Source organism: Silurus meridionalis, chromosome 4 (assembly GCF_014805685.1).
Source record: "Silurus meridionalis isolate SWU-2019-XX chromosome 4, ASM1480568v1, whole genome shotgun sequence".
Lineage (NCBI taxonomy): Eukaryota > Metazoa > Chordata > Actinopteri > Siluriformes > Siluridae > Silurus > Silurus meridionalis.
In genome coordinates, this window is record NC_060887.1 from 23,387,928 (window position 1) to 23,403,076 (window position 15,149).

General features: G+C 37.0%; 1 protein-coding gene across 1 annotated transcript in view; it reads left to right on the plus strand.

Moving 5' to 3' along the window:
* grik3 (glutamate ionotropic receptor kainate type subunit 3) overlaps positions 1–15,149 on the plus strand; it is a 99,049-nt gene that overhangs the window by 16,714 nt on the left and 67,186 nt on the right. The gene's annotated exons all lie outside the window — the stretch shown is intronic.

Consider the following 15,149-nt stretch of genomic DNA (forward strand, 5'->3'; position numbering starts at 1 on the left):
GGAAAACAAACTAGGAAATGTAATTTGTAGGGCACACATCAGCACAACAGACTAGGCATAATATCTTTACACAATTGGCAAGGTCATGCCATCTTTAGGTCTTTCTTTTCAAGGTTGCTCTGTTGTGTTTTGCCTGGCAACCCTCACAGAAGGACAAAAACTTCCATTATCCGAATGTGACACACTTGTGTAGCTGAGCACAATCTAAAGTGTGTGCTGATTCAGGTTAATGACTGCATTATAAGTCTGCAGTCTGTCTGTTACTACATCCAATATGAAGGGCTGAATCAGTTAAAGATGTTAGCAGTGAGAATAGAACATTACCTACTTATGTCCTCTCAGCTTGTCTGTGTGTACCAAGGCAATGCATCATACACTAAGTTTTTTTGGGTGTCCTTCCCTGTAGGGGACTTACACGGCAAAATCAGTCAAAGAAGTGGCATCAAATTGAGATGACACCACATTACAGAATGCATGTGCATGCAGGCTATTTCCCTTTAATTTGTCAGCCTGAAACTGCGTGCCTTTGAAAACTGTACAGGGTTCATCAGGGCACAGTGCCCGCATACTGTGATGAACATGCCTACTAGCTACAGCAGTAGTAATTAAGTTTGTGGTCAAGGTCAAGGGAAAATTTGGCCGCTATTTTTATCAGGGCCACATTGATGTGGCTTTTGTGCCACATCATGGCATATGACTGCTAATGTAGACCTCATTCAGTACGTCAGACTTCTAAATTAGCCTTTTTATCTGGTCGCTACAGTGGTCCTGACCTCTAGGGTTTCAATACACATGCAAGTTTTTAGAGAACCAGGAATAAATAGTGGGCTGCTAACAGTGTTAAATATTTGGGTTCATTTGGTAATGGAAGGTTTTTTAGCAAATGTCAAAGCCATTTTTTGCATTAAGTTTTGATGGTTACTTAATGAGACAGAAGTAGGAATGCTTCCTGTGAAAGATTTACACATTAGTAAATTAAGGGCTTATTATTTTCTTCACTGTTATTTTTTTATTTTATATATATATATATATATATATATATATATATATATATATATATATATATATATTTGTTATTAACACTGTATGTTATTTTCTTCACTGCTTGACACACAAACATCTATTTTCAAAGTTACTCACAGTAATTTTTAGTTATTTCATTTTATTTACCTGCATTTAATTTATTTAATTTGACATTGAATGGCAATTATATTAGGCACAATTTCCACCAGCAGCAAAATAATTCAAGTGGCTAAATAAGATAACCTGTGGTTATTGACACCACTTAATTTAGGCGAGGCAATAAGTGGCTGTCTAAGGACTGCTTAATATCATCTAAAAGGCTTCACCAAGGTAAGCGTCAAAAAATTTGAGCAAATGTACTGTTATTAAAATTTTAATCCCTATTTCATCTTTTGATAAACATCTAACAGCCACAGGGCAGCTATTTAATTTCTATTTGTTGTCAGTTACAACCTGAGCTGTGGAAATGTGAGCTTTGAGGAATGTGTACAGTTGTAACACTGTCTGGCTATGCTAAAAACAAATGAGTAGATTTAATGGCATGTATGGAGAGAAAAGCAATGAATAAATAACGGGTTATACAGTGGAAAAAATTCAAATCAGCGGCAGATTGAATTTGAAGACAGAAAGGCAATGTCGGAATGGATAGGCTGAAAGAAGGCTGCAATTTTCCCCACCCTGCTACAGTCTGCAGCGTGCTAATTCATGTTTCATGCTCTGCAAATGCAGGCCAAACGGCCATTTTTATTCCCCAACCCTGGGCTGTCAGGGATTTCTTTTTATTATTTTTTTTCCCCAACATCTCCCCCGAAAGGGATATTTCAAAGCCTGTATCCTCTTTAAAAACATTATCTGCAATTTTGTCAGGGCTTCCAGACTATACACGCGAGGCTTGATGGCCCTTTGGTGTGCCATTTCTGAGACCCGTTGTCCTAAGTGGCTGGAAGCCTCTTTTTACAACCAGCACGTCTCGATGGCATCTTCAAAGCACCACGGCCACGGTTCGCTATGTGTGTGGGTAAAAAAAAAAAGACCACTGTAAATGCTGTCCTAATGACTCTCAGCAGGGTTACCCCTCATTCTTTCATAAAGGCATGGGGAATAAAATGTCTGCAGCATTATGTGAAGCCTATGTGAATTCTGTTGGGATTCAACAAAGAAAACCCTCCTCCTGACAAATGGTGCCTAATGGGATACATTAGTGTATTATGTATCTCCTGGAGATCCTTTTTTTTTTAAGTACTCAAACAAATATAATAGTGTGTGTGTGTGTGTGTGTGTGTGTGTGTGTGTGTATATATATATAGAGAGAGAGAGAGAGAGAGAGAGAGAGAGAGAGAGAGAGAGAGAGTTGTATGAAATCAACAGTTAAGCAAGATACGTAAATTAATCAATTATGAATACCATGTGAAAAACAACACACACACACACACACACACACACACACACACACACACACACACACACACACACACACACACACATACAGGGATACATAGTGTAATAATAATAATTTTCAAAAGAATTACATATTATAACAATAATAATAATAATGCAGTAATGCACTCCTTTTTGTACAACAAGAAGAACATATGATCTATTTTCGTATGAATAATACATTTGTGTTTAGTTACATAAATAAAAGTGAATATTTTGACATTTACATGGTTAATGTATTACATTTTCTGCAAAAACTAGTGGATTGTCCATGAAAGGAAATATTTTAAATGACAAACTCTTCTTTTGTCCGGTGTTGGATCACTGAGATACTGTACAGTTAGAATCTGTGCTGTAACTTGAACCATAAAGTTTTCTTATATTATAAACTAATGCTATTATATCTGATGGTCTTTCCAATTCTACCAGCAACATATACTATGTGAAATAGTGGGATATACTGAGACAGGTCTTTATTGAGCTGTTTTCCTTGCATGTAAGTAGCTCCCAGTGTAGCTCCTAGGCCCACCTGCAGATCGTAAGTTACTAAGGTTTAGAGGTTATTCTTCTGTAGCGTAATAGATGGTTTGTTAGGGCCATTAAGTATTAGTGCTGTCTGTGGGTTGAGAGAGTAAAGTGAAATTGTTAAAGGGAGGGTCAGTGCTGGTGGGACAGGTAGACAGATGAATAGGCAATGGAATGAAGGGCAAGAGACACAGACAGAGAGTGATGGCAAACCAAGGGTAACAGCACACAATGTATTGACCCATAACCATATAAAGTGCAGTTAGTGAACTTGAGGATGAATCGTCTGTAAAGACTGAGTAAAATCTAAAAATGTCCATGGGCACCTCTGCAGTTTTGTCAGGTTGATTGTAAGCTGATATACTCAAAATCAAATTGATCTATGTGAAAAATATGGGATGTGAACCTGATTTGACCTTTCCCCGTAAGACAGTGACACTTCAGTAGCTCTTTTGTGGGAAGAAATAGCTCAATTTACCGCTAGCAAACATAGGATAGTGGCATACTAATCCGAAAGTCATCTGTCTGTGATAGACGTCAATTAAGGCACTTATGTGCCTAATGATCAGGAATAAAAAACTAATTGCTCTATCTGGAGGTAGGATCTCATCTCTAGCACTCTGTTGTGGCAGAGATTCACTTAATGGGGATGGTTCAGTTTAAAGCCCAAGGTCATAGACACATTTTCCATTGATCCATTGATCTAAATATCTTCTGTTCTAGAATTGTTTTGTTTCGTTGAACACACAGTGGTAGGTACAAACAATCTTTTTACATAGAATAGGTTATAATATTTTTATTCTCAGTACAGTATTCATTGTAATGAAAAAAAGTGTCCTTGCATTTGGATTACTTCTGAGACTAAGATTTTTTTTCCCTTAGCAGTTACAGACATGAGTCTAACATCAATGCCAAAGAGCACCGTTCTGGAATTTTCTTGGTGGACTAACTCTGTGCCAAGATATGTAATGTTGTTGTACTCCTTTAATTTGTCACACTTACGTGCCTCTTGTTACTTTTGCTTTTTTTTTGCTTGTCTAAAAGTACCCTTTTATTGTTCCTGAATACCTTTTTTATTAAAGATTTATAACAAAACGTCCTTGGCAAAGATCCATTAATTCTGTTGAATCATTCTGTCTAAAGAAAAGTGTTTCACACATTTGTCAGGTAGATGATTTACGAAAGCAGATACAATTCACATGAAAACATTTTGCCTGCAAATGATCATTAGCTATAAACGTCTTTTAATCCTTGCTATTTGAATTGCCTAGATTACACAAATTCTAGTTGATTTACTAAAAAATGTGCTCACTGCCAAACTGCTACATTTTTCTTCTGGTTTTAGTTTTACCAGCGTGTAATAAGAAAACAAAAACAACAGATTTACTTTTTTGACAGGTCCCATTTGTGCATGTGCTGTTTGACAGTCATCAGTGTTGCTGTCTCTTTTATAAGATGCCATATAGAGGTAAAATGGAGGGCAGAGTGTGGTATAAGGGGCTTCCTCTTTAACAGCCCACAACCGTGTTTCTGGACAGGGATCCCAAGGGGGTGACTTACCCACAGCTTGGGGTTAATTGCACCACTGGAGGGAAATGCCATCTCTGATTTGGTGATGGTTGAGAAGGCGGTTTGTGATGCGCCACATTGTGCGCTCCGGAGAAAGATGCGGAAACAGGAGGAGAAGCAGCCTGCTGAGAGTGTCGGCTTGGCTTTTGCTGATTTTATTTTTATTTATTTATTTATTAATTTTTTTTACAAATATCCACTTTGATTTGCAAAGCAGGTGTGAAATGTTAAAAGAAAGCGTAGAAAAAAGTACCGATTATTACATTGAGTATTACACAACATTTTTCCCTGTCATTTTGCAGTGTATTGAACTTGAACTGAAGGATTAAATCTGGTACTGGTACCAAGTAATAATGCTTCTGATAAAGTGATGATATCATGCAAGTGTCTAAAATTCCTGTCGCATATTTAGCTTGTTTAATTAAAGGAATAGTCTGCCTTGGGCAAAAGGGGAAACTGGGAGATAATAACTTGGAATGCAAAGACGTGCTTGTTGGGGCAATGGGTAGCATTGCTGCCTTACAGCTCCAGAGATCTGGCTTGATAATGAGCTCAGGTTACTGTCTGTTTGAAGATTCTTTGCATGTCTATGTGTCCATGTGGGTTTCTTTCTAAGGCTCGCCGACCTCATCCTAGCTCTCATTGACGTGTGTTTTCCTATCTTTGATGCAGTATTATTGTAGGATGTGGAAGTTTTCATCAAGGAAAAACTACCATGTGTGAAGATTTACAGTATTTAAAGTCTACACATCGACTGTCAGAAACTTAAAAAATGCTTAATGATGGGGACATTATAGATATTAGATATTAGTGGTCTGTTTTAAGGATGACTAATATCCACCTTTTATGATGTAACTTTATGACCCCTTGAACCTGTAGAGGGTGGCTTCACTTACCTCCGTATGCCCACCAGGGTGACAACAGTGCATCTGTCATGGTTAAATTTCCCCCTCAGCAGTCCAGGCAGTAATTAATTTCCATGTTTAACCGGGAGGCAAAATGGTGGTGTCCTGGGACGTGGCGCATGACACCAACCTGCATCCTGGATTCTGCGGATTAGGATAATTAGCCCCCGGAAGAGTGTGTAGACAGATGGAGAGAGGAGATGATTGTGTCCATACCCATATCTATGTGCTCTCTCTCCCTTCCTCTCTCACTCTTTTTTCTCTCTTTTTCTCTTAGCAGATTTCAAAATGCAAGCTGTTTCCACAGTAACTAGGAGACTTATCATGGTCTTTCTATAGTCATGCTTAGTAGGCTTTGCATGGGGTCTTCCGTTCATGGACAGATTGTTTTTGGCTGAAATGCTAAAACATGGCTCATCTATTTGGTGTGGTAAGCCCTGCCGTTTGCTAGCCTTTTAATTTATGTGTGCATTTTGTCTCTAGTATGATTGTGAGTGTGAATCTTTAGAGATGGACAGTCAGCGTGAGCTCTGTGACAGCAGCATTGCTCTGCCTCGAGACTCTCTCAGGCTCTTAATGAAAAAGAGAGTGGACTTGTTGCGAGCCGCTGATGCAGAAAACATTAACTCAGCTCAGCCACAGAACTTGGGCCATGGAGAAGACAGCTCGGCTCAGTAACTCTGGCTTTTCTGGTTTTGTCAATCGTGATATTGGTTGTATCACCGGAAGCACAGACAAGTCACATGCTGAAATTAAATGTGGAATTTTTTTTTATGTAAACTATGAGAAGTGATTGTAGGTACTGTTCCTTTACAGACCTGAAACAATAATTAATGTATTTGTTATGTACAACATTTATCTGGTTATTAGTTGCCTTACATTAGATTAAACGGTTGTTATTGGATGTCAGCTTTATTTTGAAGTCTCTCCAGACACTTGGCTGGTCAGTGTTTTGTCACTGACATCACTAACAAAAATCATTAGTAAATTATTTGGACTACACTGTTATTATGTCACTATAATTGATTTGCTAGCCATTTATTAAGCTTGGCATATGTTATGAAAGACTCACATTTATGAAAGAATTCTTAAGTAAGGAAGCTAAAATAAACACAAGTAGGCACTTTATTCTCATGATACCATACATATACACAGCTGCGATCTGTCATCCATTCCCATCTCCTGCTTCTTGACATATCTGCTTTAAAACCCCCGAGCTACTTTGATGCTCTGGTGTGGTGGGGATTAAAACATGACAGACAAACAATAAGCACCAAGCATGGATATGTTTTATCAGTTGTTTTCGTGCTGAGCGATTCCTCTCAAAAAAGGGCAAATATGGATCTAAAGGTGTCTGTCTTTACATTATAAACCTGACACTTTTCCCCTGCTTGACAGGAGTGCCCATTGTCTCATAAGCCTAAAGCCTGTCGCTCTCACAGATGGTTTTCATTAGTTTAGTTTCTTCCTCTTCTGATCAGAAAAGCCAGGAGAACAAATTGACTGGTGAATACAGTCCTGAGCACACATGCTTGTCATGCTGCCCACCATAAGATGTCAGCAACAGGGGCAATGCATTTTGGTCACTGATTTGATTTCTTATTGTTTTACTTTTCCACATGCATGAATCTTATTTTTCAGTAGTGACTAAGATATTGGATTCCTTATTTTGGACATATATAAAAAACAGTTCTACATCATTAGGATGTGATGCACATCTGTTTAGCTGATATCAGACAACTAAACGCTAATTGCTGTTCTTTGGAAGTGGCTAGAGATGGGTATTTATATTCAGATTACCTATTAATGAATCACCTTTTAAACCCAGTCATATTTCAATATAATTAGGACTAAATTGGTTGAAAGGTGACACATTACTAATGCAAACCATTGCCTGTTTCTGCTTTAAAAAAATAGTCATGCATTTGATTATTTCTGTCAAGTATTTACTATAATTAGCTGTGGGTAAAGGAAAAATCTGATTTAGCTGAAATGATTAAATTTCCTGTGTTAGAGAGAGAGAAAGAGAGAGAGAGAGAGTGTAAAAGAGAAATACAAATAGATAGATAAATAGAGTATATATTATACCGTATATATTATATTTGACATAAATGCCTCCAAGTCAAAAATGTCTCAGAGTCATGAAGGGTGTTATGCTCACTCTAAAAGCTTTTTTCACAGGATCAAAGTAATTTAAGTGTTGCGATCAGCAGGATAACAACTTCTCTGTAAAGCAAATAATTACATGTCAAATTGCCTGTTAAGCTATCACCTAATTCTTCTTGTCAAAAAAAGAATGAGGATTAATTTGGAGGGAAATATTAAGAGATGAATTATTAAACAGTTTGGTGCTCATACCAAATGGGCTTCAGGATTGATGGAGTGGTCTTAAATTGCACTCTTACTACATTAAGTGTTTATTATTATTATTATTATTATTTTTTTTTTTTTTCAATTAAACATGACACTTATCTTGATCTTGTCTCATGTCACCTGTGTGTTGGACTCAGTTATGACTGAATCATCATTCTCCCTGTTAATTAAAGTAGCTGACACTCAAAGGAACAGTTTAAAGGGGTGCATGTCAAAAGTGAATACGATTAAACATTGTGCCTCATTCAGACATGCTAGCTCACACTACGCACTGCTTTTCAAGTCTCCTGGCACATTTTATAGCACTTTATTTTGACAATAAAGACTGAGTTAAAGAGAGGGGAGAAACAGAGATGAGATGGGAGGTATTGGTTTGTGATGAGGTGGAGGAAGAAGGCAGAAAAAGAGGCTGCTTGGTGCCTGCAGCAGAGAGGAACAAAGAATGCAGAGAACGGTGTTCTGCATGCTGCTTACAATCCCATTCACCTGGAAAATTGTAAGCATCTAAATAGCACATAATTTCAATTGTGTGGTTCTCGATAATCTTCAATGATTCACTCATAGATTTTTCCATGCTTTTGTGTAGTTTATCCAATTTTCTCTGTATATTTCAACCTGTGCAAGCTCCAGCTACAATAATCTATTAAAGAGTAATGATTTCTAAAACCCAAAGACAGAGTTTATACTATATTGAATAATACTTTATTGAATAATAAACTTTGAAGCACTTCACAATGAGTGAAATATCACAACTGCGCTACAGACAGCATTTTTGCCACCCATGTCCCTCATCTTTCAGCCGGTGCCTTCACACGTTAGTATTATCCACCCTTGAGTTTGGCCATGTGGATACAGTTTGATATACAGGCCTGCTAAACACTATTCATTTAACTGTGTCAGTGCAGCAGGGACTTCCGTTAGGGCTTCAAGTCCTGCTGATGGAGGATAGAGCATGCTCGCATCCAACACAGCAAACGTCTCGACTAAGTGTTCGGAATAAATAAAAAACCTTGAAATAATCAGTCCCACAGTGAGGAAAAGGAGGACATTTGACCAAATTACCATCATTTTTTCAAAGAAGAGTAGTTTTCTGTGCAAAATAATGAATAAATAAATTCTAAAACAATTCTCTAATAATATAATAATATTTTTTTAAGATATAATAATCTAATAATATTACTGTATTATAATTTGATAGAGGTATTGTTATTTCCTTGTAATGTCATCATTTAAAAAAAATAAATAAATAACCCCAAAAGAGCAAGTTGTAATAAAAATTTTTTTTCTTATTTTTTCTACCTAGAAATAAAGAATTTGGCTAAGGTTGAATAACCAAATGTTAGCTCACACTGATATTTGTCAGCATATGCATGGTTGCCAGCAGTGTAATTTCACTGGGGGTTTAATAGTATGCCATCAGAAATCCTGCAGCAGGGCAGCTTCCAGTGGTAATGAACTTGTCAGCTTTGTAGTATTCTGGGTCTTATGTTGCTGTTATTATTCAATTCAGGATTGTGCTCGCTTTCTATTCCCTATACTGATTTTTCAAATGCCACTAGGCCTCTTGTTTCACACAATGCATATTTTCTGCCTAGTCCCGCTAGGCCTGAGCTACTGTATTGCCCCTTGCTTTAAACAAATTTTGCACAGTGTTAGTGGTCCACAATGGATTTCTTTAAATGTTAAACTGCTAGACAGATGTGTATGGACTGCAGTACTTGCTGTTTAGCATTTCTTTGTACAAAACATCTAGAAAGATCACCTGCATGTAAATAGCATTTAGGCGAGACTGTACAGAATGATTGCCAGTCAATGTTTTGCTTCTTACTGTGTGTGTGTGTGTGTGTGTGTGTGTGTGTGTGTGTGTGTGTGTGTGTGTGTGTGTGTGTGTATTAGTCACAGTGTTAATGTGGTGAGACCGTCTTATGCAGGAACTAAATGGCAATAATGATTGGATGTTTGCCCCACACTATAACCAGCACCTACAAATATAAACAGTATGACACTATTGCATATTACATAGTCATTCATAGTGTGAATATAAGTAATAATAAGAGTATCTAAGTAAGGCAGAGTCTCTCAGTAGTAAAGATGGGCAGCATTTAGAGAAATCTGCGAAAAACTGTCTACAAATTGTATAATTTTAGAATAATGTTCCTCAATATTAAATTGAACAGACTTTGAATACGTATTCATTTAAAATGAATAATATAATCAAAAGATTCAAAGATTTGGAGAAATCTCGGTTAAGATTGAATGCCCATGGTCTGCCTCTCAGGCATAATTCCATAATGAAAATCACTGCATGCGCTTTATTTTGAATACAATTTTGATTTCTAAAAATTTTCTAGAATTGATTTGGGTTAGCTAAATTGCCCCTAGGTGTAAATAAATGCGAATTGTCCCTTGTAATGGACTAGAGACACAGCAAGGGTGCATTCTTTCACCTTGTACCCAGTAATGGTGGATCCTGATATGGATAAAGCTGTAAATCATGTATGTAGGGTGTATTAGGTATGGAGCATTGGAATTGCAAAATGAGCATATGTAGTCTTTAGTTTTATAATGTCTGATCCTAATTTTATATATATATATATATATATATATATATATATATATATATTTTTTTTTTTTTTTTTTTTTTTTTTTACTGTTGTAATTGTTTGATAAGAGTGCCTAGTGCTTCTATTGTCTTACAGAATCAGTGGCATCACTGGTACTGGTAGACACAATAGTCTGACTTTGTTTCTATAAAGCTCTTATTTTACTATAAAGAATGTTCTGAATATTCTTTGCATTTGAAATCAGTATTCAAATAGCTAAACAATGCCTTTGTGGCTTCTGAGATATATGCATGCAAAACCATATTTTCCAGCTATATTAGGTTAGTAACATTGTATATAATAATGTGAAAGCATGTAAAGGAGATATGTTCTGTGATAGAAAGCTTAATAATAGGCATGTGAAGGCCCAGTGCTACACTACTAACAAAGCGTACTGCTTGTTAGGTGTCAGGCAGCACAGCTGTCAGTGAGGAAGCCAACTGCATGTTGGAGATCAGGCAGAACAGAGCGAACATTCTGTACTGTGCAACTAGCGTGACATCTACTTGGGGAAAAAGCAATATAAATTGATGTGGAGAATGTGGGCTGCTCACACATGAGACAATCGTCTAATAGGAAAGAAGATAAAGGCTCTTAACTCATGAACATATAATTAAAACAATATTTTTAATATTTATCACTCTAGTGTTTACCTGATTACTGATATTCAAGGTTATATTTGAACATTGTTTTGATAGATGCACAATTGAAATATAATTGGTTTTACAGAGTAGTGTTAGGGCCCAAGGACTTCATTATCCTGCACAAAAAAACCTACATTAAAACAGCCAAAGAAATTGACAAACCTCAGAATTTTAATTAGGTCCAGAAGCAAAATTCAATTTGATAAAGTTTGATACACCTGTGAACATAGTTAATGATCCAGGATAATTAACAGGAAGAAGCCGCAAATTAGTTTCACTGTTTCTGATTCACAATGGGGGATTTATTGATTTAATGTATTTATGTAATGCAATAAAATAGTACAGGTTTTCTCATTAAAAAAATGATCCACACACATCGTTTGTTTGATAAAAAATAAAACACTTGAATAACGGATGGAACAAACTTTCACAAACCTGGATTACTTCTGTTTTTAGCATTCACTCAAAACACTGAATTCAATGAAGTCAATGAAAACTGTGAATAATTCATTCAGGATGTGGATACTTGAATGTTTTTTATGAAATAGCGATGATTCTTTTTTCAAGCATACTAGTGTAAATTAGTGAGTTAATCTTTCTTATATTGTAGATCTTTTGTGCATTACTTTTTTGTGTCAGAAACTATTTCTCTTTGAAGTAATAATTCAGAAGCTGGTACATGGTGCGCTTGTTTGACTTGAACTGAGCAAGTAATAAAATGTGTCCTTGAACAATTGTCAGTTCTTCCTGCCTGAATTCCTGTGTAGACACTTAAGGTACATTAACTCATGTCAAGTCAGTGACAGAATTCCTCCTGTGTTCCTTTAAATATGTAAAAAAGATGGAAGAAGAAAAATAAATAAAAATGATATAGTGCAATTAATACATTGCAGCCATGTCTACGGTCTCTATTTGGCTGAAAAAAGATGCAAGTATCGTTTTCAGGAACAATGTGTGAGTCATGCTAAATCAAAGGCTTTATATTTTAAACCCACACCTGCAAAGACTGTGTTTGAAATCTGACTACAACATTACAGAAGCTCTCGTGGAACTCAGGAAATTACTATCTTGCCGTATAAGATGCAGATCTTCTGACACAAATATTTTTAGCAGAGGTTTAATTATAGCTCTTCTGTAAACACATTTTATATCTGGCTTCCATGTAGTGATTTTGCTGTAGCACTGCACATGCATTTACATGATATTTATACGGAATTATTGCCAAATCAAAGACTACAAGATGTATCACATTATTTTTATCACATAATGACTCATCTATGCTTCTATATAAGGCAGAAACGAGTAGTAAGAAAGCAATAATAATGAGTTCTAAATATATACAAGCAATTCACATTACATTTATCTTTAGATTAGAAAATCATACCGTATTGTCTATAGCTGTACTCTTAAAATGTAGGGCTTTCCTTATATTCTTAGAGGGCACACTGATCCAAAGAAGGTATCAGTTCATTTAGAGTTGAGGCTCATAATGTTATATGATCACTAAAATTCAAGTTATTCAGAGGTGGTCTCAATGTCACACATTCATTATTGGGTTTGTTCCAGGGGATGTTAAAACGACTGGAGAAATGTCCACTCAATTTCCAATTTAGTACCTCCTGTCCTAGAAATTAGCCAGGGGTGTCCCAAAAGATCTGCTCTTACACTCCCCTTTGCATTAGGTTTGCATGGGAACAGCCTCTTTAGTCAAAAGTGGGGCAATTTTATATTTAGACTTGTCCGCTTGCACCTTGAAAATGGGGGTAATCTAATCGCCAACAGGGTGGGCAGAAGTTCAGCAATTCAATATGGGCTTGTGAACTCCTGGGCACTCAGTGCTCACTGATCAACTCATGGTAGGGTTTGACCGTTGAATTATGAGCTTAATAAGGTGTGCTGGGAGTAGGGGAACCTTGAACCTGTACAGGGCAAACCCCCCACCCCCCATGACTACTATGAAAGAGTTTTCTTAGCATATTTTAAACAGGAATAAAAAGCAATTTATTATTTTTTTTTTTTTTCTCGACCTACATCACATGACGGCAATAAAACTCTCCAATTTTATAGCAGAACCAAGACATCTTTAGAGGTGCTGCCATGATGATGGTCAAAGCAGGCAGCTAATCAAGTGCAGTCCATAAACAATGTCAACCATTTCATTAACAAAATTGGAAATACTATTCACTTGCTAAACTCAGTTTAGATATTAATTGCTTCCCAAAGTTTAAAATCAATCTCAATTATACCGCCCTTAGTACAGCCAATGTGTAGTGTGGTTATCTTACTCTGTGATCTGGGTTTTGGAGATCCATTTTCTTCATGGGAGTATTTGACCCTCAGGATACATCCAGCCTGCTGTTTTTGGCTCAAGAATTAAAAGGTCTCTTAGTGTCGCTTTAATGAAAATGATGCCTCTAAGCTGCAAAGAGAGGCATGCTCGCTCACACACACACACAGACACACACACACACACACACACCACACACACACACACGTGCACACAGACACACAGATGTCTGTTGTTAGAAGTCCCTACTGTTTCTCTTTTGCAGGCTAAAATAGGATTGTGTATCTCAGATGCTTTTGTCGATACCCAGATGGAACGGATGATGAATTGTTTGAATAGGGGAAAGAAGAAAAGGCTGAGGTGACAAATTCCTAAAATTAACTGCACACACTGAGCGCATTTTCACTGTCACATTTAGCCACTTTATTTCTTGTTCATTCATAGGCCTTCTTTTGGGAGCAGTTTGTGTGTCTTGTCTTTGTGGTTTTAGAGGAAATGTCCTGGTGTGTCTGTGTGTGTGTGTGTGTGTGTGTGTGTGTGTGTGTGTGTGTGTGTGTGTGTGTGTGTGTGTGTGTGTGTTTGGGAAGAGAAAGAATAATGGGGTAAAGGGTGCCAGCTGGGCTGTTAATGGAGCTCAGTCTTCATACTGGCACAAACTGGTGAGTCTAGAAACTCAGAGTGTGTGTGGGACCACACATGATGCCCGAGGGAATGCAGCATTCAATGAGCATGGAAAATAACCTTTACATCATCATTGACGCTTTGTTTGAATGAACCTAATTTCAAGTTATTTTTATTGTTTGTTAGTTAGTCCAGGAGCTGCTGAGGTACAGCTTAGAGTTCAGCAATTTTATAAAACCATAGACACCATACTGTTTTTTTTTGTGGTAAATGTTTAATGAAATGCAGCCACAAAATTAAACTTACTGTATGATTACCTATACAAGTTAGTCATTTATTGTTTTAAATTGCTGCTGCTGTGATCATAACAAACAGTACGTCATTGCTTTATTACTAAAACTAGCCTAATGTTCATTTTTAGATTTAATTTTAATTTGCAGACATATCACCTGACATTTGCTGTTCGTGATACAGTATGACAGGCCATGCAATGGGTGACATTAGATCCATGGCCACCAGCGACAGCACTCACAGCTGCTGTTAATGAAAAAGCCTGGCTCCTCTCCTGCTGAGCTCTCTCTTTATTTGTCTCACTATGTATGATGATGCCAAGCATTTGATTCTGTTTCCTCATGCATGTGTGTGTACTATACAGCTATGTAAATGTGTGTATCCATTGCAAAATTCCCATTATCTATCTGGAAAAGTTACCTGAATACTCACCGGTTAAAACATTTTGTCACTTTACATACATGACAACAGTTAATGATAGACTATCCAGTGTTGAATTGATTGTGCATTGTGTTGTCACATATTTTAATGTAAAACAATCCACTCAGCTGGCATTTATGCACGTGTTTTACTCAGCTCTCATGTGGACATGGTCCACAGTGTCACTCACATTGACGACTTTGTGGTTTTGTCTCCGATGTAAATCCTTTGATGATTTGTCTTTTTGTTCTTGTGTTAACAAAAACATGTAAATGAGCTACATGTGCACAAGTCTGGTTTGAGAGGGAATTAAGACTGGGCTAGGATGGCAAAAGGACTCAGTGTGATGCAGGGCTCTCGGCAGCGCTGTTCTGTCACATTATCCACTGTGAATGTTTCCGAATAATAATGCGATCATAAACCTTGCTAAGCTGGAGAGAGGGAAAAAGAG